The sequence below is a fragment of the Panthera pardus genome, unplaced genomic scaffold, assembly GCF_024362965.1.
Source record: "Panthera pardus isolate Hobbes unplaced genomic scaffold, ASM2436296v1 HiC_scaffold_6, whole genome shotgun sequence".
NCBI classification, from domain to species: Eukaryota; Metazoa; Chordata; class Mammalia; order Carnivora; family Felidae; genus Panthera; species Panthera pardus.
The window spans coordinates 28,380,681-28,408,544 of record NW_026526991.1 but is presented as its reverse complement, the minus strand read 5'-3'; the positions used below and the strand labels follow the sequence as shown (position 1 = coordinate 28,408,544).

At 38.9% G+C, this 27,864-nt stretch overlaps 1 long non-coding RNA gene across 2 annotated transcripts in view; it reads right to left on the bottom strand.

Annotated features, from left to right (window-relative positions):
• The window catches only part of LOC109265316 (uncharacterized), a 423,571-nt gene extending 397,944 nt beyond the window's left edge, over positions 1–25,627 (bottom strand). For both annotated transcript variants that reach the window (XR_008419525.1, XR_002079117.2), the window contains exon 1: positions 25,516–25,627. This is a non-coding gene — a long non-coding RNA (uncharacterized LOC109265316). The remainder of the gene's footprint in view (positions 1–25,515) is intronic.
• Positions 25,628–27,864: the final 2,237 nt, after the last annotated feature.

The following is a 27,864-nucleotide window of genomic DNA, read 5'->3' as shown; positions in this document are numbered from 1 at the left end:
TAATGTGGGCCCATGGGACAATCAGTTGAAGATCTGAATGGAGCAAATGACTGACTTCCCCAGAGCAAAAGGGAATTTTGCGGCAGATGACTTTTGGACTTGAACTGCAGCACTGACTACTCTGTAGGTCTCCAGCCTCACAGACCAGCCTACAGATTTCAGACTTGTGAGCTTCCATAATAGCCTGAGCCAATTCCTTAAAAAAGATCTCTTTTGATAGACAGATGATTGATAGATAGATAGATAGATAGATAGATAGACAGACAGATGTTCTGTTTCTCTGGAAAAGCCTAATACAAAAGCTAATCAACAGAAAATGACTATATCTATTTTACAATTGTTAAAAAGACCCAGGTAGCTTATATGTCTAGAATGCCTCCCCAAAGAAGGTTGGGGAGGCACGCTAAATTTCATGGAAAAGTTTGTGGTCAAATAAGTTTGAGAAACATGGAATTAAAATTAACTGTATTTTCTTTATAGTAGGAAGCTAGAGTCAAAAAGGAGCAAGATGAGCTAGGAAAACTGGTAGACACAAAAAGGCAAATGAGTGCCCATCAAGTAAGGGGAGAGACAGTTTTTTCTCCCCAGAACCTGGATGGGGAGACTAGATCAGGGTCCTGCCTTTGGAACCACCTCCGGTGGCTTCCACTGCATTTAGGATATGCTTCATACTCCTTGCTGCAATCTATAAGAGCCAGCAGACTCTTCCTCTTGCCTACCTCTCTAATCTCTTCTGCTACTACTATCCTCTTTATGAGCTTTATTTCTATCCCCCCAGGGCTTCAAGTTCAACCCCATCCCAGAGTCATTTGTATACTTCTCCCTTATATACATACGTTGAAATGAGACCATCTGACTGTTGGCTCCTTCTCATTATTCAAGTCACCCTCTCTCAGGGAGATCATCCCTATCCATTGTCAGAGAGAGTAAGAACCTTCTTGTCTCTCTCCCTCTAACACTTCACGGTTTTATCTTCTCCATAAAATAAATAAGCATCATATTTATGTGTTCATTTCTTAATACCTGTCATTTGGATACTTAAAAGCCACTTAAAATTTTATTTGGTGGTCTGAAACCATTTATGAATTGATTCATCAATCAAACATTTTACTAACACCATGTCAATAAGGGACATTATCATTCATAAAGTAGTCACATTTGGTAGGTGAAGAGAGAGGGGAGCTTGTTGGGACCACTAAAGACAAGATATCCAAAGTCCATGAGCAAAATTCAGTTAGGAACTAGTGTTGGAAGGGGCACCTGGGTGGCTCAGTTGGTTAAGCATCAGACTCTTGATTTTGGCTCAGGTCATGACCTTACGGTTGTGAGATCAAGCCCCATCAGGCTCTGCACTGAAAGAAAAGAAAGAAAAAGAAATGAAGGTTGGAGGAGAAGCTCAGGAGCAAAACTCAGAAGAAAAGGACAAGGGGAGATACCAAAGAGAGAAGGTAAGCCAGCCTGCACCACTATGAAAGCAATGCTGGGGGCGCCTAGGTGACTCAGTCGGTCAAGCGTCTGACTCTTGGTTTTGGCTCAGGTCATGATCTCAAGGCTCTGGAGTCTGAGCCCCACACTGGGCTCCATGCTGACCATGTGGAGCCTGCTTGAGATTCTCTATCTCTCACCTGTCTCTCTGCCCCTCCCCTGCTCAAATGTTCTCTCTCTCTCTCTCTCTCTCTCTCTCTCTCAAAAGAAATAAACTTAACCTGAAAGCAATGCTGAACAAGCCAATACAGTAAAATGATGGTTTGAGATCATGGAAATAGGTCCTGGACAATGGGGCACAAGAGAGTCAATGTAAAGAGGCATCAGTCTTGAGAAGAAGAGAAAATTGATGAAAGCACTATATCAAAAGTTCAGTATATACAGTACCACTGGCAAGATGATTTTAAGTAGCATACAGATGGATTTCTTAAGAAATTATTAGTTGAGTAGTAGCTAAGGTGTGCTAGCGTGTTTTAATCAATATATCAAAATTATGAGTTAGAACCATGCTAAATTTAAAATATATATATATCAATTCAACCAAAAAAGTTGCAGGTATAATTTTATAGTTTATATGCAGCCATGTACAAAAATATTCATGAAGGAGGCAAATATAATGAGTTTAGAATATAAGGTTAAAGAAAATGGAACACTATTTTCCCTTCCATATCATATTCTTGAAAAATGTTCATATCTCAATATGTAACAAATTCAAAGCCTGGATCCCAAGCCACGTTGCTTTCTTCCTGTAACCTACCATTCAAATTCTAGCACTTTCCTATCTCTATTAACTTAAGCTTTGTACAAAGAGGCTTAGACTTAGAAGTATACATATAATGGCTCTGTCACTTATTAGATGCGTAACTTACAGAAAGATACTTTGTTACTCTGGTTCACAGTCCCTTACCTGTGAGCCTGACTTCAGTCTACCCTCTCCTAGCTTCCTTCCTTGGCTGGTCACTACTATTCCATTTCTTCTACTTTCCATCCCTCCTCCCTAGTCATTCTCAAACGCCAGTGTCTATCAGAATAAGTGCAGCTTCCTGGGACCATGCCCAGAAATTGTGATTCCTACAGGTCTGGATAAGGTCTGATAATCTGCATTCTAGCAAACACCCTCGTGTTTCTGAAGCAGAGGCAATATATTAAGAAATACTTCTCGGTTCACAGTCTCAGCATGAAAACTACAAAAAGAGGTACCAGGTTGTCAAGTCATTATTATGAAGTCACCTCTGAACCAGCAGCCCCTCCCTTCCCACTGGCTCTGATTTCTAACTCTATTCCTGCCTGTGAATTGTATCACTTTTCTTTTTCTTTTTGTGCTGGGTTAGTCCAGCCACACATCTTGGCTTCTCAAGCTCGTCTATCACACCATCCATCCTGCTCCTGTCTTTGCCATCCTTCCAGATCAATAGACCCACAAGAGAAAGAAAGGTCATTACTACTGAAAAAAGAGACATAATGAGCTACACAGTCCACATCTGACCTTGGATGGAGAAATAGCAGACATCTCTGAACTCAAGAGCTCCAGTCTACAGGCTTCTCTGATCCCAGAGTCTGGAGCAAATCTGGCTAACCCCAGATAATTGTTCAGCTGCCCCTTGCAGCTGCTCTCAAAGCCTGTGTGTAGATAATCAGTGATGTACTGCTCAAAAAGCTAATAAGGTTAATATCTACTTTTAGAGAAAATATAAGAAGAGGGAAGAAGAATCATAATTAGGAGATGGGGGTAGTGGGTTCTTTTCTTTCCCCATGACATAAGCTAAAACTAATTAGGGAATCCTTGGCATATGCAGGCTGAGGTGCTGGGTTCTGAACAGTTGTTATAACACATCCCATTGAGAGGACAGAGATAGCCTTCTGGTCCACCTCCCCTTTGTTGAGGCATGTTCTCCTCCCCCAAATCCTCCCAGAAGATCTAGACACAAGCTCTTTTTATGCACATGTATCCTGCTGAGGGCTGCGCAATCACAGAACAGCCCAGAAAAACAACACCCAGCACACAATATGCACATTGTTTTGATTGAGACATTGCTGTTGGAAATGCATTTATTTCTGCCTCTCGTAAATACTCCTCCACAGTAGAAGAAAAAATAACAAATGCATTGTAAATAGAGGCCCAGACGTCTTACGCTTAAATTACAGTCACGTCATGCCAGTCCTATCCGATCTTTCAATTACAGTCATTAATTGAGGATGTAACCCAGAAACAATTACATCCATGAAATTCTAATGAGTCTCCTGTAGTTAATATAAAAAGAAAACAATGGGAAATGCATGCTGATGCTGGAGTCTAATCCAATTCTGTCGATTAAAATAAAGAACAGCATTTTGTAACATGTAAATCTGATTCTTTTTCCTCTACCCAGTTTCATTTCTCAGAGAGTGACAGACTGAATGCATAGATTTGCTTATCTAACAAGCTTATCGAGTTGCCCTCTCTCCGTTAGGTCCGGAGCACATCTTGAAAACTCACCGGTGGGGAATATATTTTGCTCAGGGATCCATCTTTTAGAGAGTCTCATATACCCACAAGAAAAGTCCATTCTTTATTTACCTGACCTAAGTGAGAACATACTTCACTATGACAAAATAATTATATGAATGATTTCTGGAAGAGCATGATGGCTGCTTAATTCTGAATCTGTCTGCTTCTGCTAGAAATAGAGCAACAAGATAATGAAAAGAAAAGAACCAAAAAAAAAAAAATCACAAACTCCATTTTCACTTAAAATAGGAGACAAAGAAAACCCACAAACTTCAAACTATGTGTACATGCTGCCAAAAGCAACTGACACCAGCAGAACCTGGCAGGAAGGCCCCCCGAGGAGCCATGCTGCGAGTGCTGACTGCAGAGGCCCATCACAGAAACCAAAAGCAAAATAAGTATCTACTCTCCAAAAGGGGCGGGTCCCAAATGGTGGGCAAAAGTGCCAGGAACAGTACTGAAAGACAGTTGGCCATGAGCGAGTGAGGGTAGAAGGAAGACTTAAAAATTTGCCCAGACAAATGCAGAGAATATATTTAGAGAATGTCAGGAAAAATCAATTTTCTGAAAGTAAGTGGATCACGTTGGGAAATAAGACATGTGCCCCTGGGTAGTAGCAACGGCCAGTAGAATACGCGGAGGAGACACAGGACTGGATGAGGAAGTTCTCCAGAGCCAAGTTAGGTTCTAAGAGGCAAAGGAAGGTCCTACATAGAAGTGCCACAGTATAACAAAAGATCTTTGAGCCCAGGGCTGATTTCCAACAGAAATTGATTCCTGAATTTTCTTTTTTCTCTAAGCCTATAATCGTTGGCTGAGATGTCTATTTTAAATTGGTTGGTTTCCACACCATATCAATGCCTATACTATTCTGGTTTGAGTTGTGAATCAGGGAAGCTATTCCTATTCACTCTACACTACCTCATACTCACATCTAGGAACATATTGTTCTCATTTATATGAGAACCCAAAAAACAAAAGGGTAAAGATATGCACAAAAAATTAAAATGATGTTAGAAAAAATAATGTGAGAAACTTTCCAACAGAAAGGAACACTCACTAAAATTATTTTACAGTATAGCAGATAACAACTTCAGCCCAATATTTCAATAAATAAAAGTTTTGAAAATAACAGATTATTTGCAGCTATGAAGGAAGATCACAAAGCAGAAATATAAGAGTTCTAGGATAATACAGTCGGACAGTAAGAAGTGATGGCAAGAAAGCCAGCAAAGGTAAAAAAAGAATTGACATAACTCAGGGGTAAAAAGGACAAAATTCTTTTATAACTGGAAAAGAATGATGACATGGAAACTACACAAAGGGTCTGACAAAGAGAAGAAAGAAAAGGAAACAAAGAGGTGGAAACAGATAAATATTAAATTATGGATATAGAAAACAAGTAAAGAAAATGTAGTACATGTGCAATTGAAGATTCCAAGGAAGAAAAACAATTAGAGAATTAAAATTTAAAGATATCATTTAAAAATTATTTGAACTAAAAGAAGAAGTAAATCTATACATTGAACCTGTGTACCAAGACAAATTTGTCCCAAAACATATCTTAATAAAATTATTGGGCTTTAAGAATAAAGAAAAAATTCACTGGATAGGCAAAAACATCAATATCCTTATAAGGGCATGGGGGAATAAGATTAGTAACTGTTATGCGTTGAATGTTTGTTTCCCACCCCCCCCCAAATTCATATGTTAAATCCTAATGCCCAATATGATGGTATTAAAAGGTGAGAACTTAGGGAAATCATTAGGCCATGAGGGTGGAACCCCCATAAATGGGATTATTGCCCTTATCAAAGTAGCTCCTGAGAGATCCCTAGCCCCGTCCCCATGAGGATACAACAAGGAAGTCTGTGGCCCAGAAGAGGGCACTTAACCAACTATACACTGATACCGTGTTCTTATATTTCCAGTCTCGAGAGCTGTGAGAAATCAATTTCTGTTGATTATAAGCTATCCAGTCTCTGGTATTTTGTTACAGCAGCCTGAATAGGCTTAGACAATATCAAACTTCTCTCACAGTAACTTTTAATGTCAGAAGACAGTGGAAAAACACCTACAAGATGTTTAAGGAAAGAAAATATGAGCCATAAAGGAGAATCAAGGTTGGTAACTTTACTATCAGATCAGGAAGAAATTAGACCAAAAAGCATTTGGAAGAAGAAGAAAGAGAAGGGAAGAGAAAGAGCTGGAGCAAAAGTGAGAGAGACACTATATAATAGTTAAGATTGAAATTCACAATGAAAATATAATAGTAATGATTATCTATAGATCATCATAGTGCAACTTTAAAAAAGTGAAGCCTATGGGGGATATATTCTCTTTTCAATTGCACCATTTTAATTAATGGAAACATGACATTTCTGCTGTAGTCAGAAAAATCTTAAGAATGTCCACTGTCACCATTATATTTCACGTTATACTGGGAGAGTCAAAACCAACAAAATTATGCAAAGGAAAAGTTAGGGTAAAAAACAAAAATCTCAAAACTTGTAATGAAAGAGGTAAAACTCTATTTGCTAACTATCTAATTGTGTAACTGGTAATGGAAGAGAATCAAACATAAAAAAAAAAGTGATGGAATTAAATAAGGTTGTAGGGTATAGGGGTGCCTGGGTGGCTCAGTTGGTTAAGCATCTGACTCTTGTTCTCGGTTCAGGTCATGATCTCAGCGCCTTGGGATTGAGCCCCGTGTCAGGCTGGGCTGTGTGCAGCAGCACAGAGAGTGCTTGAGTTGTTCTCTCTCCCTCTTTCTCTGCCCCTCCCCTGCTCATGCATGCTCTCTCTCTCTCAAAATAAATAAACAAACATTTTTAAAAAACTGTATGGTATAGAAGTAATATATAGAAATCAGTAACATTCATAATAATAAATGCCTAGTTATGATATAAGATGAAAGAAAAGAATCTATAAAGTCAACAGGAAAAAGAAATGTCAGAGAGAAATACTCTAGCACATTGTAATGATTTCAGCAATATCTTTCATCCCACATATTCTTAAATGTGACTAGACACTTCTATCAAGAGGTGGGATCTATGTCTGTGCCCTTGAGAGTGGATGGGCTTATGACTATGGTGGAAGCGATGCCATGGGACTTCTGAAGCTAAGTTATCAAAGGTGATAGAGTTTCCATCTGGTTCTCATGGGACACTGGCCTTTAGGACCCTGAGTACCAGGTAAGATGTCCCGGGCTGCCATGCTGTGAGGCAGCCTGGGCAACACAGGCCGTATATAGGCGTCTAGGTGACAGCCCCAGCTGAGAGTCCTGAGAGGAGTCAGTATCAATGGCTAGACATGTGAATGAAGAGGCCTCCCAATGTTTCCTGCCCCCAGTCACCCATTCACCCCCAGCCTTCAACTCTTTTCAGCTGATGTCACAGAGAAGCCAGAGAGAGCTGTTGCTATTCTCTCCTTTCCAAATTCCTGACCCACGGAATCTAGGAGCCTAACAAAATGGTTGTTTTACAACACTAAGCTTGGGTGGTTCTGCAATATAAATAACTGTTAGAAATACTTAATAAGAAATATTCACAGCCTTTGTGAGGAAAATTTTAAAACTTCTGAAAGACAAAAAGAGTATACTTGACCAAGAAAAAGGAAAACCTGTTCTTTTTTTTTTTTTTTTTTGGAAGTTGTGGTGGGGGGTTGTTTATTGTTGTTTTGGAACTAAGAAAGGTGATTCTAAAATGCATCTGGGAATATTTTAAAAATAAAAATATTTTGGAGAACTATGAGAAAATGATAGAGAAATTATTGATACTAACCTTACTACATATTGAAGCATATTACAAAGATTATATGATAAAACAATAGATAGACTAATAGAAAAACCAATAGAACAGAATATGGAGTCCAGAAATAAATCCAAATAGGTATGGAAATTTGGCATATGATAAAGTTATCATTTTCAAATAGAAGGATAAAAATGTATGGTTTTGAGGGAATTGCACACCGATCTGGAAAAAAAGACAAAATTGGATCCATACTTCTAATCAAACACCAGAATACTCTCCAAAAGTATAAAAATAAAATATCAGAAATAAAACCACAGGAGTACTGGACTAAAACATGAATAATTTCCTTTATAACTTTAGAGGAAGAAAAGCCTATTCAATGGTGAATAAAAAACACACAAATCTCAATTTAAAAAATAATAAATTTAAGTACATAAAAATAAGAAAATTTGCATGACAAAAATATCAGTACAAAGAAAAAGGTAAATAAAATGGGAAAAAATTTGCGATTTCTATCACAGACATAAGGTTAATCTCTTAAAATTATTTTATTTTATTTTATTTTTTTTATATTTATCTATTTTTGAGAGAGAGAGAGAGAGAGAGCAGGGGAGGGGCAGAGAGAAACAGAGACACAGAATCGGAAGCAGGCTCAAGGCTCTGAACTGTGAGTATAAAGTCTGACACGGGGCTCGAACACATAAGCGGTGAGATCATGACCTGACCTGAAGTTGGAAGCTCAACTGACTGACCCACCCAGGTGCCCCTTTAATAAAATGCTTTTAACGAAAACCGTATTTAGGGACGCCTGGGTAGCTCAGTTGGTTTAGCATCTGACTCTTGATTTGGACTCAGGTCTCAGAGTTTGTGGGATCAAGCCTCGCCTGCTGTCGGGCTCTGTGCTGACGGTGCATAGCCTGCTTGGGATTCTCTCTCTCTCCCCCTCCCCTGCTCATGCTCTTTTTCTCAGAGTAAATTAATTAACTTTAAAAAAAAAAGTTTAAAAAAGTATTGGACAAAATACACAAAAGAGCTAAAAAAGTATTTGACAAAAATAAAAATTAGTGATGATTTTATAGTGATACGTAGTTTACATTTCAAATTACAGGTTTTAAATTAATTTGATTTTATATGTTTTTTTTCATTCACTGAAAATACTGGTTTCTATAAAACTAACGATATATTCAAAATAATAATAGAACTACTAAACACAAGTCTACTGAATTCAATTATTTTTTCAAATAGATGTTTATTTTTAAAATATTTCTTATTAGAGTTACACAGTAAAAATAACGCATTTTAAATAACATGAAGTAACTATTTTCTACATGATTGTTCTACACACAATATAAAATTTGAATCATTTTATTTAAACTTTATTCCATGTTTAGCAATTATTTTTATCTCAGTGTACTTTATTTTTAATTTTATAAAATATTAAATAATTACAAAATAAAAACATTTGCGATGTATAACTAGAGAAGTCTTTACTTCCCTCCTGGTTCCTTTTTATTTTCTCCTCTTTCCCACTTTATAGGTTGGGAGAATTTTCTGCATTTTTTTGTTCACTTAAACAAATACTCTGGAGTCACCTCATTATGAGTCTTCTTCATTACATTTTACAGAGGACTAGTGCTGTATTATGGAGAAATATTATTTATTTTAAGCCAGTTCACCATAGATGGACACATAGGTGGTTTCTAGATTTTGTTATTTTAAATATTGTCCAAATTAGGGGCGTGTAGATGGCTCAGTCAGTTAAGCATCTTAACTCTTGGTTTCCGCTCAAGCCATGATCTCACAGTTCGCGAGATCAATTCCCATGTTGAGCTCTGTGCTGACAGTGCAGAGCCTGCCTGGGATTCTCTTTCCCCCCACCCCACCCCTCTCTTTCTCTCTCTCTCTCTGTCCCTCCCCCACTTGTTCTCTCTCAAAATAAATAAATAAACATTTAAAAGATAAAAAATAAATATTGTCAATATTAATACCCTTGTATATACAGTAAAACCTTGGATTATGAGTAACTCGTTCTGCAAGTATTCCACAAGACAAGCAAACATTTCTAATAAATTTTAACTTGATAAGTGAGCAATATCTTGCAATATTATATGACACTGAATGTCACATGATCACAACTGAGCCAATGGTTCTTGAAATTCGCTTTGATATACAAGTGCTTTGGTTTATAAGCATGTTTCTGGCATGAATTAGGCTCACAAACCAAGATTGTACTGTACATCATTTCGTATTTTTGCAAGGGTATCTTAATGTAGATTGCTAGAAGTAATTGCTAGATAAAAGAATAAAGATGTATTTTACTGGGTATTTCCAAATTCCGTTAAAATGACATTTTGCTTTCCCACCAAGCAATAAACGAAAGTGCCTTTTTCCCCAGAGCCTTGCCAAAACATTTATTATGGACAGAGTCCTTGATATATTACCTCACTGTGATTTTCACTTAGAACTCTGTCATTATAAATGAGTTTAAGCATCTTACTCAGGTTTTGGGAATATATGCATTATTTTTGTAGAGTTGCGAGTTATTAGTATTTTTCTTTTCTATTTAAAGAAATTATATATTAGGGTTTTAACCTTTGTGTTATAAACTGAAAATTGTTTTTTTTTTCCAGTTTGTAGCTAATAATTGTGTTTTACTGATTGAATTCTATTTTTCTTCTGTTCAAAAAGTTTCTTCAACTATTTTTGCGGTCGCATTTTCAAGTTCTCAGTACAGTGATGACTTCCAACTGTGAATTGCCAATCCACACTTCTACTCTGAACTTGAGACACATTGATGTGGCTGCCTACTCAAATTCCCCACCAGCCTGAAACAGGCCACCTAATCTCATTTACCCCCTCAGCCTTCTTAAATAGTTAAGAGCAACTCTATCTTTCTAGTAGCTCCAGATCTTTCAAAAAGTGTCTCTCTGTACTTTTCTCCCTCACATCTAATTAACTTCAAAGTAAGTTCGAGATCTGTCAACTTTTCACAGTCTTCAGTGTAACATCTTGGTCCAAGAGCACATCATCTCTTACTTGGGTTATCGCAAAAGTCTCCGTACTCTTTTTCCACCTTTGCCCTCTCTATTGCATATTCTCAATAAAGTGATTAAAATAATCCTGTTAAAATGTTGATCAGATAATTTCATCCTCCTGCTAAAAACCTTCAGATCTCCAAGTGAAAGCAAAATCATTCCATTGGCCTCTGAGGCCCCACACAATCCAGTCCACTCCCACCTTCCCCTCTGATTTGATCTCCTACTACTTTCCTCCTTGTAGAGCTTGCTTGCAAAAAGACTGGCCTACTTCAGGTTACTGGATGTGTTCACTCCAATATCGGAGGTGAACACCTCCTGGTGTTCCTCATCAGGGTCTTTCCAATAGCTTCTCACTCTGGTTGTCCATTCCAAAGACACCAACACGTTCCACTCTCTCATCTCTGCTACATCTTTATTCTAAGTCCATCATATAAGTGAAGACTCCCCTGTCCACTCTGGGAAAATTATACTGCCAAATGCCAAATTTATCTCTCTCTAAGTTATCTTCTAAACATAAATTACTTCATGAATTTAACTTATTACATATTTACTTACTTTGCCTATCATTTTTTTCTATACACACAAACCCAAACAACACTAAAAACATACATGATTCTAAGAACTGTTGAAGGCTATTATGTGTTTATTTGCTAACTACTGTCTACATTTACTGCACCTAGAATAGTGCCCATCACAGAGCCAGAGTTCAACGTGTATTATTGAATGAATCAAATAAATAGATGGATAGAGAAAACAAATTAACCTTTTTCTGTAAAGTTCTACTATATTGATGGGTTATGTTTCCATCTCCACTCCTAGCTCTAAAGCCCTTTTTTTCACATGTGTAACTTCACTGATGAATTCATATTTTATAGCTCTTAAATTACAATTACTGATTTTCTTTTCTTTTTCATTAATCAGAAAGGAAAAAAAAACCTTATTTGTTTCAAGAAAGAAAAAACAATATTACATACTAAAAATAACTAACATTTGTTTTGAGTGCTTACTAAACCTTAGGTGCTATAAATTTACAAGTATTGGGGTGCCTGGGTGGCTCATTCAGTTGAGTGTCCAGATTCTTGATTTCGCCTCAGGTCACGATCTCATGGTTTGTGAGATCGAGGGCCTGTCGGGCTCTGTGTTGACAGCATGGAGCCTGCTTGGAATTCTCTCCCTCCTTCTCTCTCTGCCCCTACCCTGCTCTCTCATACTCCTTAAAGAAAGAAAGAAAGAAAGAAAGAAAGAAAGAAAGAAAGAAAGAAAGAAAGAAACCAACAAACTTAAAAAATATATGTTAAAAAAAGAAAAAGAAAACAGTGCCAACTTACCAAATTCTCACAAAAACCTTGAGCAAGGTGTATAACTATTAAGTGTACCACGTGAATTCAAATATAGGAAATCCATCCATAGAGCCAATGTGCTTAGCACTATATCACAACACTGCCTCTTTGGATTCTTATGTTGTAGGAAGTATTTCTACTCCCATTTTAGAGATCATAAAATTGAGGCAGTATATTTTAAAAACCTTCCACTTTTATAAGGCTGGTAAGTATAACCAGACCGAAAGCTGGCCTTTTAACCATAATGTATACTAACTCTCACTATGTCATTCTTTAAGAAAATATAAATAGTGTAGGAGCGCCTGGGTGGCTCAGTCAGTTGAGCAACCAACTCTTGATTTCAGTTTAGGTTGTGATCCCAGCATTGTGGGATTGAGCCCCACATTAGGCTCTGTGCTGAGTGTGCAGCCTGCTTAAGATTCTCTGTCTCTCTCTCTCTCTCTCTCCCCCCCTCCCCCCACCTCTCTCTCCCTCCTTCTCTCTCTCCCTCACTCTGCCCCTCTCTCCCCGCTCACACTATCTGTATCTCTAAAATAAAAAAGGAAAGAAGAAAAGATAAACATTGTAATATTATTTAACAATAATCCATCTTTCCAATTTATCTAATATCCAAATTAGATAAATCCATCTTTCCATTTATCCATCTATTTATTCAACCAGACAGTCATCACACATTTATTGAGTACCTATTAAGGCAACAGATTCTATGCTGACTACCGGGAAGACAAAAGTAAACAAGACAGACATAATCCTCACCTTCAGGGAGTTTATAATCTAGGAAGGAAATATACGGATATAGAAGGGTACTTAGGAAGCTAGAAACATGAAAACCATTCCAAGCATCCATGGTAAGCTATTTATTATGATAGCATATTTTAATGTCCAAGAGGTTTATTCAAATTTATAACTATCCTACAAATTTTATTTTTTTACATAAGGAGCTATACTGATAATACATTTTCCATAATATTAATTGAGTTTTTGATACTTAGAGATTAAGGATTAACTTTCACAAAGAACCAAACAAATAATAATTAGGAAATAAAACATAAATAATTATTGGGAAAAACAATATATCATTTTATTTCTGGCCAAAAACTCCTAACTAGAAACAACAGACTTCTGAGAAATTGCATTTTCAAGCTCTGAGTAATCTATTTTCAGAGCATTTTCACTCATGGAAAATTAGTTGCCTTTCTTTGGTAACCTCTGAGAATGGACGTTATAAATATAGCAGAATGACACTTAGGATTCCTATGAAAAGAAAAACAAATAACTCCCCTGTAGCTGAGGGGACCAGTAAGTAAACTTTTCACATCAAACCGTGTGCGATTATAGCTCTTCTGGCATTCTGGAACCCTTCTAAATGTTTACGTTCTTGCAGGGGTCAAGAGTTGAACAGGGATTACATATGCTGTTTGTGTACATAATCGTATAGAGGCAGTGTGATTTCTAATACTGTCCTACAGTTTGGTGAAATGCGGAGGCTAACCATCTGTCATCAATAATGCTGTCGAGAAGATTTGGAAAGTGTCTGATTGGGTTTTGGCAGTGAGTTATCTGTTAAAATATTGTTGGAGGCAAACCTGGGAAGATCTGATGCATTTTAAGGAGACACAAATGTCTCAGCACATGGGCACCCTGATACTGGGACGGTGAAGTGTTTTATTTAGTAGAGGCACAGATTTCAGTGCAAGTCAATAAAGAAAAGAAGTAGTGCTGTGTTTGTATATTTAAGCATATACGCTAGGTTCCACAATAGAGCACTTTTCGGTATTCAAAAAAGATGGCATTGGGAAGCAGCATCTGTCGAACACATTAAGGAAAACGTCTTCTGCACTGAATAGAAACTGGAGTGTGAGAGAAATTACGGGGAAGGCCTGACTGCAAATCGGGCATGAAGAAATACAAAAAGTAAGCTTCTGCTCATCAGACACAGGGAAATGGGTTTGTTAAAATTATGCCATTTCAGATCCCCTGGTGTTACTATTACGTCAGAAGAAAAGAGAGAAAAGCTGGGGAGAGGTCAGGATGGGGACAGAAGGCAGGCACGTGAACGAGGAAGAGTCCAATTAAAGATACGATGTGCGTCATTTACAAGAAGGGCTCGATGGCCGTCTCAGGGAACGTTTCTCATTCCAGGCTCTGGTAAGCAGCCAGACTCAACTGACCCTCAGAGATCAACAACTACGGCGGGATCTAGTGGGCCCGACTTTCAAAGGGTGTCTGGGTTTGTTTCTCAAGTCCTTTGGAAGCAGTGAAAATCACCAGATGCATCCACATTAGTCAGCAAGACTAATAAATACCCAAGCACAAAGATTTCAAACCAAACTGCTTTTTATATAAGAAATATGGACAGTGAGGACCAAAGTTAACCCCTGGTTACCACACTGGATCAATGCAATGGGATTCTAAGAAGTTTTTATGAAAACATTAAAGAAGATTTTTAGTGGAAAAGATAAGGGTGCAAGAGAAAAAATTTATGCCACCTGAGGATTTCCCTCCACTGAGGATAGTTTTGTAAGAGATGATTGAGACATTTTAAGAAAATAAGCTGGACTGATGAAAAGAATTCTAGCATTAAATAAAAAAGCACAAATCTTTTTTTTTTTTAATTTAAAAAAATTTTTTTGATTAACTCCCTGTGGAATGTAGGCAAACTTGTGCTCATTTTTTTTTTTCCTTTCTATACAATAGGGACAAATCTGATTACACTGGACTATGAGAAGTTAAAAAGAAGCAAATATTTAATGCAAGGTCAAATCAAGTTAAAGCTTAACTTGAATTTTCATAAGTAACATATGTTTTATATCTAAATATATATGCATATATGTACATATATAGGTAATGATTACCCTTTAAATGAGGCATCTTCCTTCCTGGAAATTTACAAGAAAGAGATAAACACTCATCAATCTGTTTTGATTTAATGAAGCCTGATTGGAAGACAGATAATGACTTAAATGACTTCAGGAATATAGGCCTTTTAGTTTATACTGCTTTATGCTCCGTATATCATTTATACTTATAGGTCTTTTGGAGAGTTATTAATATATCTCAGTGAAGTGTGTGGATGTTTCTTGATCCACTTGTAAATCAGAAATTCTTTTACCACTGATAAAAAGAATAAAGACTGTTTTATCTATATCTTTCAAGTGCATTTGATCGCCAAATTATTAGTAATGATCTAAAGAGAGAACTGTATGAGAGAAGATGGAGAGTGTCTCCATAATCAATCTCTCACATGCTCAAAGGGGAAAAGAAATGAGTATTTTCTTTCAACATTAGTACAAGCCTTAGGGACATGATGCTTTATCAAGAAAGGGCAAGAGGAATTCAATACCATCAGTGGAAAACAGAAAGTAATGAGGAAGAAGCAATGTCTTATGGGATTCACGTGTGAAACACCCCCCCACACACACACACACACACTCCTCTCTTTCTGATTGACTCCCCTACCTGATTAACAGGATTCTAAAACACCTCCTTAAATAAGCAGGAGTGTGCTGATACATAAAGATTAATTTTAGTCTTGTTTTAGACTAAGGGTTAAAACATACACACATATTCACAAAATAAATCCACTAATTCTCCCTAAATCATGTGGTGCACGATTTAAGCTGAACAAAATTTACTTTTGAGGTTTTTTCTTATTTTGAACCACTGTTTTCTTTTGCAAGTAAGGAAAACCCAAAGTTGGCCATAATTATATATGTATTTGCATATGTTATAGCTAAAGACAAAACTCTAGCAACCCTTCAATTTTCAGGAAAGAAAATTGTTTGCAAACTCAAAAACAACATTTTTATTCCCTTAAGTAATTACTTAGTTAATGCCTTCTGTCTTGATTATGGCTTTAATAAATGAAAACATCTTTCATTTTTACTAGTCTGTCTGAACAGTCCACATTTCTTATATCCTAGAATCAAAGTAGACAGTGTTGTTTAAACAATAAGCAACCAAAAATATGTCACCCTGGGAATATACATATAATATCACTACATCAAGCAACATAAGCTAACCAAAAAATTTAATAATTGCATTTTATAGTAATGAATTCGTTATTATATATCAACTTTCAGACTACAGAAGCCGCAAACATAATCCCTTTTTTCTTCATAGTAAATTGATAAGGGAAAGACAGTGAACTGAAGCAATTAGGCAAACAGAGGGAGTCTTCATAAACATGACATCCAAGATACACTGAGTATTTACTATTTGCCAGGCACTGTTTTAAGCACTTTATATATTTTCATGGTAAGTCACCAATCCTCACAACAGCCATCATACAAGGTAAGTAGAAGTCAGAAAACCAAAAGCCTAAATAACTTGACCCTGGTCACTTGGCTACTAGAACCAGAATTCAAACTCCAGGGCTACTGGACCATGCCACAAACACAAACAAACATTCCTAAATCTAAGCCCATGGGTTTGATTCATAACTTGTTTTGTGTTATTGTGTGTTGGAAACCTTTTGTGAATATCGAATCAATGAAATGTTTCAGGAGAATAGAGATATGTTTTAGATGTGGTATTTGCCAGGGTTCTACAGAGAAACAGAACCAATAGGATGTACACAGAGAGAAAATTATTTTAAGGAATAGGCTCAGGTGATTGTGGAAAGTCCAAAATCTTCAGATTAGGCCAGCAAGCTGAGAATCCAGAGAACAGTGGCAGTCCAAAAGCTGGCAGAAATTCCTTCTTCCTCAAGGGAAGTCAGTCTCTTTCCTATTAAAATCTTCAACTGATTAGATGAGGCCCATCCACATTATAAAGTATAATCTGCTTTACTGAACTCTATTGATCTAAATGTTAATCTGACATTTAAAAAAAAAAATACCTTCTCAAAGACATCTAGAATAATGTTTGACCAAATATCTGGATACTATGGCCTGGCCAAGTAGACACATAAAATTAACTAATATGATTCTATACGTGCATCTGTTTGCGTATTTGTATGTTATGACCAAAAACAAATTAGCAAACTTCTTCACTGGGAAAGAGTTAGCCAAATTTGAAGCAATGTTTACTCAGCATACCAGAACTTTTTGCTGCCTATCAGGACTACAAAGAAGGTCCCAAATTTCCAGTTTCTTATAAGCTGGGTGGGTCAAGGATAGAGAGACAGACATGTAATGTATACAACCAACTATGTTACACTCTACTGAGTTTTTTTTTTTTTTTTTTAATTTTTTTTTAACGTTTATTTTATTTTTGGGACAGAGAGAGACAGAGTATGAATGGGGGAGGGTCAGAGAGAGAGGGAGACACAGGATCTGAAGCAGGCTCCAGGCTCTGAGCCATCAGCCCAGAGCCCGACGCGGGGCTCGAACTCACGGACCGCGAGATCATGACCTGAGCTGAAGTCGGACGCTTAACCGACTGAGCCACCCAGGCGCCCCTCTACTGAGTTTTAATGAAGATGTTGGGATAGAGTTCCACAGGAAGGAGAAGCAGTAAGGTGCTTCTTCATGGCTACCCCAGAGCCGAGAAGAATCTCAAAGAGCAAGGGACACTTCAACCCCACTGAGGAGGATGAGGAGTCCACCAGGAGGAAAAAGGTGAGGAACAAAGATATGAAGACACAAACACAAATGGGCTTATGGATCTGTAAGAAATTTAGTGAAATTGGAACAGAGAATTCATGATGAATTGAAACTGGAAGAACTTCATAAGTCATGGCATAAAGTCTGCTGTTTACGCTGAAGCTAATGGGAAATTGTTGAAGTTTCCAGCTGGGGGAATGACATGAGCACAGATAGATTTCAGAAAAATTCTATTAATGGCAGAAGAAGAAAAAAAGTTGAAAGACAGTAACGGAGGCAGGAAAACCATTTAGGAGAGATGGATGAACTCCTGAACCAAGACAGCAAAGCAAGATGAGGGAGCAAATTGGGAGAAAAGACCCAAAACGTTTTTTGAATTGAAATATACATTTAATTATATACAATGTATAAGAAAGTGAATTCTTTTACTCAACAGACATATATTGTAAATCTACTATGTGTTTGGCTCCCTGACAAAAATATTGGACTATAAAGATAAATAAGAGGGCATAAACAAACAATTATACCGTGTGATAAATATAATAGAAGCAAAGCAAGATATGAACATGACAAAGTAGAGTCAAGAAAACCATACAGAGGAGGTGATGCCCAGGCTGGGCGGTCATGAGGAACTAACAGAACGAGGAAGACAAGACTGGCACGGCAATTCCAAGCCGAGAGGCAAGATTCAGAAAGCACTTAGGCGGGGACAAAAGCTTTGTTCAGGGCTCAGGGGTGGTCAGGATTATAAAGTGTGCGGGAGAATAAGAAAAGGAAGTCAGGGTAGGTTGGGAAGAGGCTCGTTTGCGTTTTACTGAAAGATGTTGATTAGTGACAGAATACGATCTGAGTTTTGACAGAAGCACAGAGAATGGATTGATGGAGAAAACTGGTATGGAGCTGTATCAGTATCCAAAGCTGCCGTAACAAACTGCCACGAACTTTGTGACTTCAAGTAACAGAAATGTACTAATCACGGTGTGAACAGGGCCAGGCTCCTTCTGAAGGCTTTAGAAGAGAATCCCCCTTGCTTCGTCCAGCTTCTGGTAGTCCCTGGTATTCCCTGGCTTCTAGCAGCACCACTCTGATATCTGCTTCATCTTCACATGGCTCGTTCCCGGCGTGCGTCCACGTTCATCTTTCTCCGTCCCTCTTTCTATTTCTTATAGGATACTGCCACCCTAATCTAGTATGACCTCACCTGGATCCTTACTTTAAGTGCATTTTCAAAGACTCTATTTCCAAACAAAGGCGTATTCTGAGGTTCCAGGTAGACACACATTTTTATGAAACACTATTCACCCTACTGCAAGAGGCCATTGCATTAGCACAGGTGAAGACGTGAAATAGAGCAAAGCAGAGGAGATAAAGAGATAGGAAGCAGGTCAAGGTGACAGAGGGCACTGCTGAAGTGGAAGAGGAAGTGAAGTTGTGAACTGAGGATAACTCCAGTATTCCTGGCTGGGGAAACCAACTGGTTTGGGCACCCCTGGTTGGGATATGCAGGAGAACAGATTTGAGAGATGGGCTCTGAGGTGCAGAGGATGTAGAAAAGTAAAGTTTTACCCAACGTAAAGTGCTTTGAGTGAGGATATCCTTCAGGGAAAAGAAAATGTTTTAGGATGACTTAGATGGCTGAGTAGGCGATGATGCCATCCACTGTGATTGGATGCACAATGGAATACAGATTTTTTTTTTTTTTGAAGAAAATAGGGTTGGTTTTGGAAAACTCAAGTTTGAAGGGTGTGTAGTATATACAAGGGAAAAGGTAGGGCACAGAGTAGGAAATCTACCTTTGGTGCTCTGGAGAAGAAATGACAATGTTTAGCACCTAACAGCAGAAAGCAATACATCTCATAGGAAACTAAGACAAGCACAAAGGAACAATAAGAGAATAGTTAGTGAAGTTAAGAAAGGAGTTTCAATAAGGGAAGGTCAGTGGTGTTAAAAGCTTCAACAAGGAGGAGAGCTGGGGATGATCCCATTGCATGTTAACAGAGACCATCCTTTACCTGGGACAAAGTAGCTGGTTTGTAGCATCGGTGCTACAATGTGGCACTGGTGTCCTGCTGCAGTAAGATGAAGATGAAATCGAGACTTAGGAGGTAGAGACACACAACACAGTTACATGGGAAATCAAGTTGTTAAACAATTGGTACAGATCCCAAATAAAAATCTACTGAAATATATGTGCAATGAAAAGACCAGAAATACACACATCAACTGTAAAAAAGTACTAACAGATCCATCCCTTTTTTTTACTAGTTCCAATTATTATCAATGTTTTATATGCACTTACATTAACCTATTTAATTACACAGCAATTCCTTGAGGGGCTGCTGTTACACATTTTGCATGAGAAGAAACAAAGGCACTGAGATCCAAGGTTACCTGACCGTAGGCACACACCTGATGTATGACACAGCCAGGATTCAAGCCTTGAGTCTAACTCTGGATGCTGTTCACTTAAGTCAATGGTTTACTACTGTCCATAATCCCAGTATTTTCCTCTAGATAATGGGATTGTGGATGGTGTTTATTTCTCTTCTTAAAACTCTTTTAAAACGTTTCCCCAAATTTTCTATATTCATTTTATAATTTGAAAAGATCCAAGTAATATATTTTTAAAGAAAGTATGGTTGGTGAGCATACATCTTTCAAAGATAAAGAGAGAAGACTGTAGTAATTTGATGGGTGAGTAACATTCAAGAAAAGTGATTTAGGTCTTTCGTTTTTTTTTAGGAGAACTTACACATATTTGAAGGCTAAGGATATAAACTCAATGGAGAAAGAGAAATCAACGATACAAGAAAAAAGAGAGGGAATAGAGTGTAAGAGGGAACAGAAGACGGGTTATAATAGTTGAGTAATAGCGCCTCTGCAGGACAAATGTGGAAGAATGTTCTAGACTGAATGGCAAAGTTCAGAGACCCTGGGATATGAAACACCCAGCTTTGTCCATGGATCACAAGGACTTTGGAGCATAAGTGTGATGGAGGAAATATTAAAAATGAGTGGTAGCCTTGCAAAGGAATAAGGATAGTATCAAAACAAAGGAACTGAGAGAGGTTAGTCTAAGATAAATTTGAAGAAATCCATGATTCTGCATGTCTATTTTTTTTTCAGTGGATAAAATAAGTTATAAGATCTGATAACATCAATGAGGGTTGGTTTGGTTGAAAGTGGATGAATGTAAGATTTGGGAAGCCTTCACATGGAAGGGGAAAGTCAGGTGCCTAGGGATGGATGAATGTGAACGTCTGAGTGGAAAGAGGGTCCATTCTTCCCACTGGGACAGCGATGTGTTCACTGTCATGCAAGCTCTCTCAGAGTAGGCATTCGGTCTCTTTCACCCTCGGGTCCAATGCTTAAAACACAATCTAGAACAAGGTAGTCGCTACTCGTTATAGAAGCTTGGGGTGGAGTTACTCTCCCCATTATCAGCTTATGCATAAAATCAGGCACAGAAGTAGCAGTGACTCTGAATTTACTGGTTCTTGTTCCCACCTGCTAAGTAGAACTTACCAGTCACTACATTTTCAAGTTATGGGAGTCATCGAGCACCCCAAGAAACTAGGCATGGTGCTTACAAAAGGTGCAAATCAAACGTATGAAGTAGAATGAGGCCTGCCACTGTTCTCAGGGCAGTAGGCTGAGCAAGCATTTCTTGGTGCTCTGACAACCAAACGTGTCTGTTAAGTCTATTAAATGGGATGACTGGCCTAATTTGATTTTCCACTTCTTTTCCACTGTATGTAACATAATCAGTTTCAAAGAAACTTGTCCACCTCTATCTGATTCCACTACCAGCAGCATATCTAGAAATTGTTGAGAGGGCCAAAATAATGTTTTGATGGCAAGGCTGATTTGACATGAAGTCAAAACAGTTGACTTAAAATATTTCTATTGGTCTATCCACACAATGTCAAACATCCAATTCAATGGGCTGTGGCAGGAATTGTGACGGGGGGCGGGGGGGGGGGGTTGGAGAGGAATCCATCAAAGGCTTTCATCGTCCTTTTCATTAACTAAGTAGGTGAAATCAATGATCAAATCACTATTGGGTGTTCTGGAAGCTGAGGCTAAGCAAGGAAATGGAATTCTATGACTCCTGGTCCATGTACCTTAGTTTCTTTAAAAGGCAATCATGAGGTTAAAAACTACCTAAACTTGGTAGAAGAGTGTTTTCAGCAATGCTCAGGAATGCTACTTACAGATTAAGGTTCTTCTGTTATTAGCAGATGGCTAAAATAGCCTTCTACTAATAAAGATTTATTAAATTTGGCTCATTTGAATTTATAGCCAGGGCCCTGATCCTAAAGTATAAGCCTTCAAGAAAAACAGAGAAAAAGATGTTCGAATTAAATATGCCGCTTCAAAAATGCATCACCTCACGCCTTCAGGAATGCATGTTTCTGATGCTCATGAGGTCCCAGAGATAACAGCAGCTACTTGAACATGCCCTATCTCCGTATCAGTTATACACGATTTAGTCTCCAAAAAATAATTAACTTTTAAAAGTTACAATTTCCCTTAGAAAAAAGATAATTGTTTTCCATAGCAAGGTACAGAAGCTTTGTACACTGATTTATGTCTTTTTCCTCAAAAAAATTTACGGGGTGAGTGGGGCTGAGGGTGGAGGGTTTTATTTTGGAAATGTACCCAATTCCCTTGCGTCACATCTGCTTCCTTCCCAGTCTGAATTTCTGTGACCAGTCATAAAGGGTACAGTCAACCTCTCCTAAATAACTATTGCTAGGAACATTTATTATACCTAGCTCCTTATTTTATGAAAATGACAAGTACATAAAATTTTCTATGCAAGTGCTTCTGTGATTTACTTAGCAAGCATCCTGAGCTAAGTAAGAGCTGAATGAGTTCTACTGCTGGGCTATACACATCAAAATTTAATTAAGCTTCTGACCTAATATCCCCCTTGTTTCATCGAGTAGGGAAGTCATGGGTGGACCACGTCATTCACAGAAGGACTGTGCAATTGTGAAATCTGAGCAGTCTCTATCTATTTTTTGCCTGAGTGTTCTTTTCAAATCTCATTAGATTATTATGAGTGTTACAGCTGTGCTAATCTTTTTCTAAGAAATGAACTTTTAAAATTGCACATTTTTAAAGTGACTTCTAGAGTTACCATGGCAGCTTCATTATAATGCACAGAGACGAACATTATCACAGCTAGGCCTGATCTATCCAGGGCTGTCAGGAAATGAGAATTTCACATAAAGTGCATTCTCCAGTAGGGCTCATAAAACTTGCCAGATCAAGTACCTAGACTTTCGGTTTAACAATTTTAAATGAAAAGCTTTCATCATATGCTGCACACATCTCTGTTTCCCTAAATGTATTCTTGATGACTCAGGGTCTCTGATATCGATATCTTATTGTACTTAGAGCTACACACAGTGCTGTTTGATTTTTTTTTTTTTTTTTTGCGTCTTTTTCATCTCCATTTGCTAGTTGCTTATGATGACCAGTGACACTCAGAGTCATTTCAGACCCTGAGAGAGTGAGGTTTTGTCCCTCACCTCCCAGCAAGAATAGATTTATACAGTTATGTTACCTGGACGAGCCAGGTCCTTTTCTGGGGCTACCAGAAATGGTGACTTTGTACCGACATGCAATGTAGTTGGTTCTCAAGCCCTCTTTCTAGAAGCGGGATTGGATTTCTGCACTGATTCCTGGCTCTCAGAATCCAAGAGAGTCACTCCTTACCCACCTCTTACACTTTCCACATTCTGATGGGCCATTAACTTCCCTGCACCAATTGCCTTAAAGAGTCAAGTATGGAGCTGCCATGAAATGATTATTCTGCTGTGTGTGGGGGGCAACTTTTTGTGTTTATCGGTACTGCATGATGCCTGTACTAAGAAAATAGTGCAGTCCATTTTAAAAGTAAACTTGTAATGAAATTAGAGATTACAGGCATCTAACATCAGGCGTTGAGAACAAACTGTGGTGGTGGCTTACTAAAAGAAATTATAACGTTAGCTTCCGAGAGAGTTCTGAGAGAAGTAAGCGTAATTCCTGCCTGAATCGCTAACGCAGCTCTCTGACCTTGGGGCTTGATTCGTCATCTCAGACCCTGAGTTTTGTTATCTGTAACGTAAGGAACATAATACGTCCTCCCAAGCTTAGGAAAAAAAAAAAGTTTTTTTACATAGTAAGCACACAAGAAGGTTATCGCCATATATTTAATTTCTAGATGTGACTGTATTTAAAATACGAATGTCATTTTTACGCATTCAGATGCAACTGAAGAATAAGTTCTGAGTTCACTCCTGGCTGAAGATACGGCTCCCCAGAAAGAATGATATATATGATTATAGAGTGATGTTCTCTGCTGCAAAAGCAGCAGATCATCAATCATCTTACAAGTTAGGAGAACATTTTCCTCCCCTGCTCTTTCTTAAATGCGGAAGAATAGAAAATACATAGAAGAGACTGACATTTATCATCCACTGGCCAAAAGAATTGGGCCTGTCTCTACCTCCTTTTGCTTTTCTCATTCCCTTCAAGTTTTGCTCAAATGGTACTCTTACAGCTGATACTCCTATGTAAAATTGGAACCCTCGGGGCCTCTGGGTGGCTCAGTGGATTAAGCGACCAACTTCGGCTCAGGTCATGATCTCACGGCTTGTGAGTTCAAGCCTCATGTCAGGCTCTGTGCTGACAGCTCGGAGCCTGGAGCCTGCTTCGGATTCTGTGTCTCCCTAGCTCTCAGCCCCTCCCCCACTCATGCTCCCTCACTCTCTCTTTCTCTCTCTCTTGAATATAAACATTTAAAAATTATAAAAAATAAAATAAAAAATAAAATTGCAACCCTCTACTCACTCTTTCTGGCACTTATCATTTCCAACCCGCTGTTCAATTTACTTTTTTTTCTCTAGCTTTATTGCCAGCGGTTTCCCACAAGGGTGTAAAGCCCACAAAGGTAGACGTGCTTTTTGGTTTTGGTTTTGGTTTTTTTTTGTTTTGTTTTGTTTTGTTGTTGCTGTTGTTTTCGCCCACTGACATATCTCCAATATCCAAAGCAGTATCTGGCATTGAAGAGTACTTATGAAAAGCATGAATTAAAGGTTTATTATTTCTTCTCAGAGACTGTATTTGGAGGGGGGGGAGGAAAATAAAAATAGTACAATTATTTGGGGACTAAATTTATAAAAGTTATTACAGGCTAATTTTAACTGCTCATCAATTAAATTAGCAATATAAATATATTAATCTAAAACAAAGTGTTTTTATTATATTTTTATTTTCGTTATTGTTTGGGGCTCCTTTACCACTTTTTGCAACTCAAATTGGAGGTTTTAGTTATGTATACTCTTGCCTTCATTCGGTCATTCGGTAGTAATGTTTTCTGCCCATGGATTTTTTTTTTTTAACGTTTATTTATTTTTGAGACAGAGAGAGACAGAGCATGAACGGGGGAGGGTCAGAGAGAGAGGGAGACACAGAATCTGAAGCAGGCTCCAGGCTCTGAGCTGTCAGCACAGAGCCCAACACAAGCCCATGAAGGGTGAGATCATGACCTGAGCCAAAGTCGGACGCTTAACCGACTGAGCCACCCAGGCGCCCCTCTGCCCATGGATTTTAATACAGTTGTGAAGAACGTGGGTGTGCATTTGACTTTCTTTCTCTGGTTCGGTTTCCTCAAGGTCACGCTCTTCCCTAGCTGCCCTGCTGAGATCATTAAGGCGGAGTGCTGTGATCTCGAGGCCTATACACACAGTGGTCGCCCCCTTATCCGGGGGGGGGGGGGGGGGGGACACTTTCTAAGCCCCCCCCCCAGTGCATTCCAGAAACCGCAGATGGTATTATCTCTCTCAAAATAACTGTTCGTCCTGTACTCACCCTGCTTGCGATGATGTGAGACCATAAAACGCCTTCGAGAAGAGAGGAAGAGAAACGAACGACCCAGGCGTTGGGATACAGTGTTAGGCCACCCCGGCCCTGACGCTGCGTCGGGAGGATCATCCGCTTCCGGATGCCAGTTGCCAGGGGTAACGGAATCCGCGGAAAGCAAAACTGCGGAGAAGGCGGAAATACCGTACCTGTGGTAGTTGGCGTTAGTCATGCAATGGCGTGTGTTTTATTGTAAGTGTTTTTTGTCTCTAGGTAGCTTTACAATAGTGGTCTAGGTCAGTGTTTTTTGGTGTGTGTGTGTGTGTGTGCGTGTGTGTGTGTGTGTGTGTGTGTGTGTGTGTGTGTGTGTGTGTGTGTGTGTGTGTTGACGTTTATTTATTTATTGAGAGAGCGCGCAGGGGCGCGCGGCGAACACCAACCTGGGGAGGGGCAGAGAGAGCGGGATAGAGAGCAAATCCCAAGCAGTCTCCGCATTGTCAGTGCAGAGCCAGATGTCGGGCTCCATCTCGGAACCAGGAGATCAAGACCTGAGCAGAGAGGAAAAGTCAGACATTTCACTGACTGAGCCACCCAGGCGCCCCAGGTCAGTGTTTTCGTGAACTTTCATGTGTGTGCAGATTACTCGCAGATCTTGTAAAAAATGCGTATCAAGAATAGGTAGATCTACGTAGCGCTCTAGATTCTGCATTTCTAATCAGCTCCGAGGTGATACCGATGCTCCCGATGCAGAAAGCACCCTCCGTGTTACAAGGGTCTAGATTAAAATTGGGTATTGGCATTAATCTGTTTATTCCTGAATTGAGCGCCAATTTGGTTGCTTAAAGGACAGCAAAGAGAGAACTTACACATTTTTTTTTCCTTTCACAGTTTAAACCTCAGGTCTGGTTAACATTTCTATTTAGTGATATTAATTATGGATTTCAAGTTTGCATACAGTAACATTTACTATAAAATAGGAGAGTGTCGTTTTTAGGAATGCTCTAAAGACTTGTTTTTGGGGGGGGGGGGGGGGGGGGGGGGGGGGGGGGGGGGGGGGGGGGGGGGGGGGGGGGGGGGGGGGGGGGGGGGGGGGGGGGGGGGGGATAGAGACCAAGAATTTTAAGTGCGTGTTGGTTTTACACTGTCTTTGAAACTCTGTGCTATGAAAACACAGGAGCCAGGAAATGAGCCCAGCCAAGTGATTCCACTTTCTAAAGATGTCAAAGTCGGTTCTCTGCAATATCCAAATGTTCCTCTTTCAGAAGTAATATGAGAAAAGGCCTCTCTATCAGTTGTAGCTGAATAAACCAAGAGTACTTTTTTCTCATGTGGATCAGTCACAGTCCCTTAAATTAAAAAAAAAAAAAAAAAACATCCTTCCTCTTGAGGGCAGGTGAAACTTCTGTTTCTTCCTCTAGCCCACACTTGGCTTTCTCTGGAAATGGACAGGAGGACTAATTACACTTTGTTGTTGTTCCTTCCAGAAAAATGAACTAGTTTAGAGAACTGAAGAACTTGGGGGGGGAGGAGGGGGAGGGGGGGAGTTGGTGTCTCGAGCATTTTAGAGTTTCTTATTTTGATTTTGACTCAGAATTATAAAACCATAATTGCTTTCACCAACTGCCCCTGTGTTGGGCTGGTACAGTTGGGCATTGCTGCCTGGGAAGTTCCGGGCGTCTACTGATCAAACATTCTCCTATACTATTCTCCATATGTCAGTTACTGTCTTCATTTGTACTTCTCTTTTCTTCTTTAATTTTTTTTTTAATGTTTATTTATATTTGAGAGAGAGAGACAGACAGTGCTCAAGCGGAGGAGGGACAGAGAGAGAGGGAGACACAGAATCCGAAGCAGGCTCTAGGCTCTGAGCTTTCAACACAGAGCCTGATGTCTGGCTCGAACTGACAAGCCCAGCCTTGAGATCACGACCTGAGCCTAAGTCTGACGTGTAAACCCACTGAGCCACCCAGGCCCCCCTGTACTTCTCTTTTTTGACTCAGTGTGACTCTCATGTTTGGGCTGGGCAAAATTAAAGTTCTTAATTCAACCTGACGCAATCTAGCTGGACACAGACTTTGTTCCCCTTTTTCTTAAAATTTTTGGTAGCATCGCTGTGACTGGAGCAGTTAAGGAACTTGAAGCAGGAAATAAAATCATGGCTCAATCTAGGATTTTAAGGTGACAGAGTGTAGGAGTTCTTACGGTCACATTACTACATTGATGCTGAAGCTTTGCCTTTGAAATTGGGTAAACTGAGCTCAAGATCTTCTAAGTCTCTTTTCATAGAACATCTGTTTTCTGAAGGAAAGCTGGCCGGCTACGTTGCAACAAAAAACAGATCATTTATGGCAAAACCAA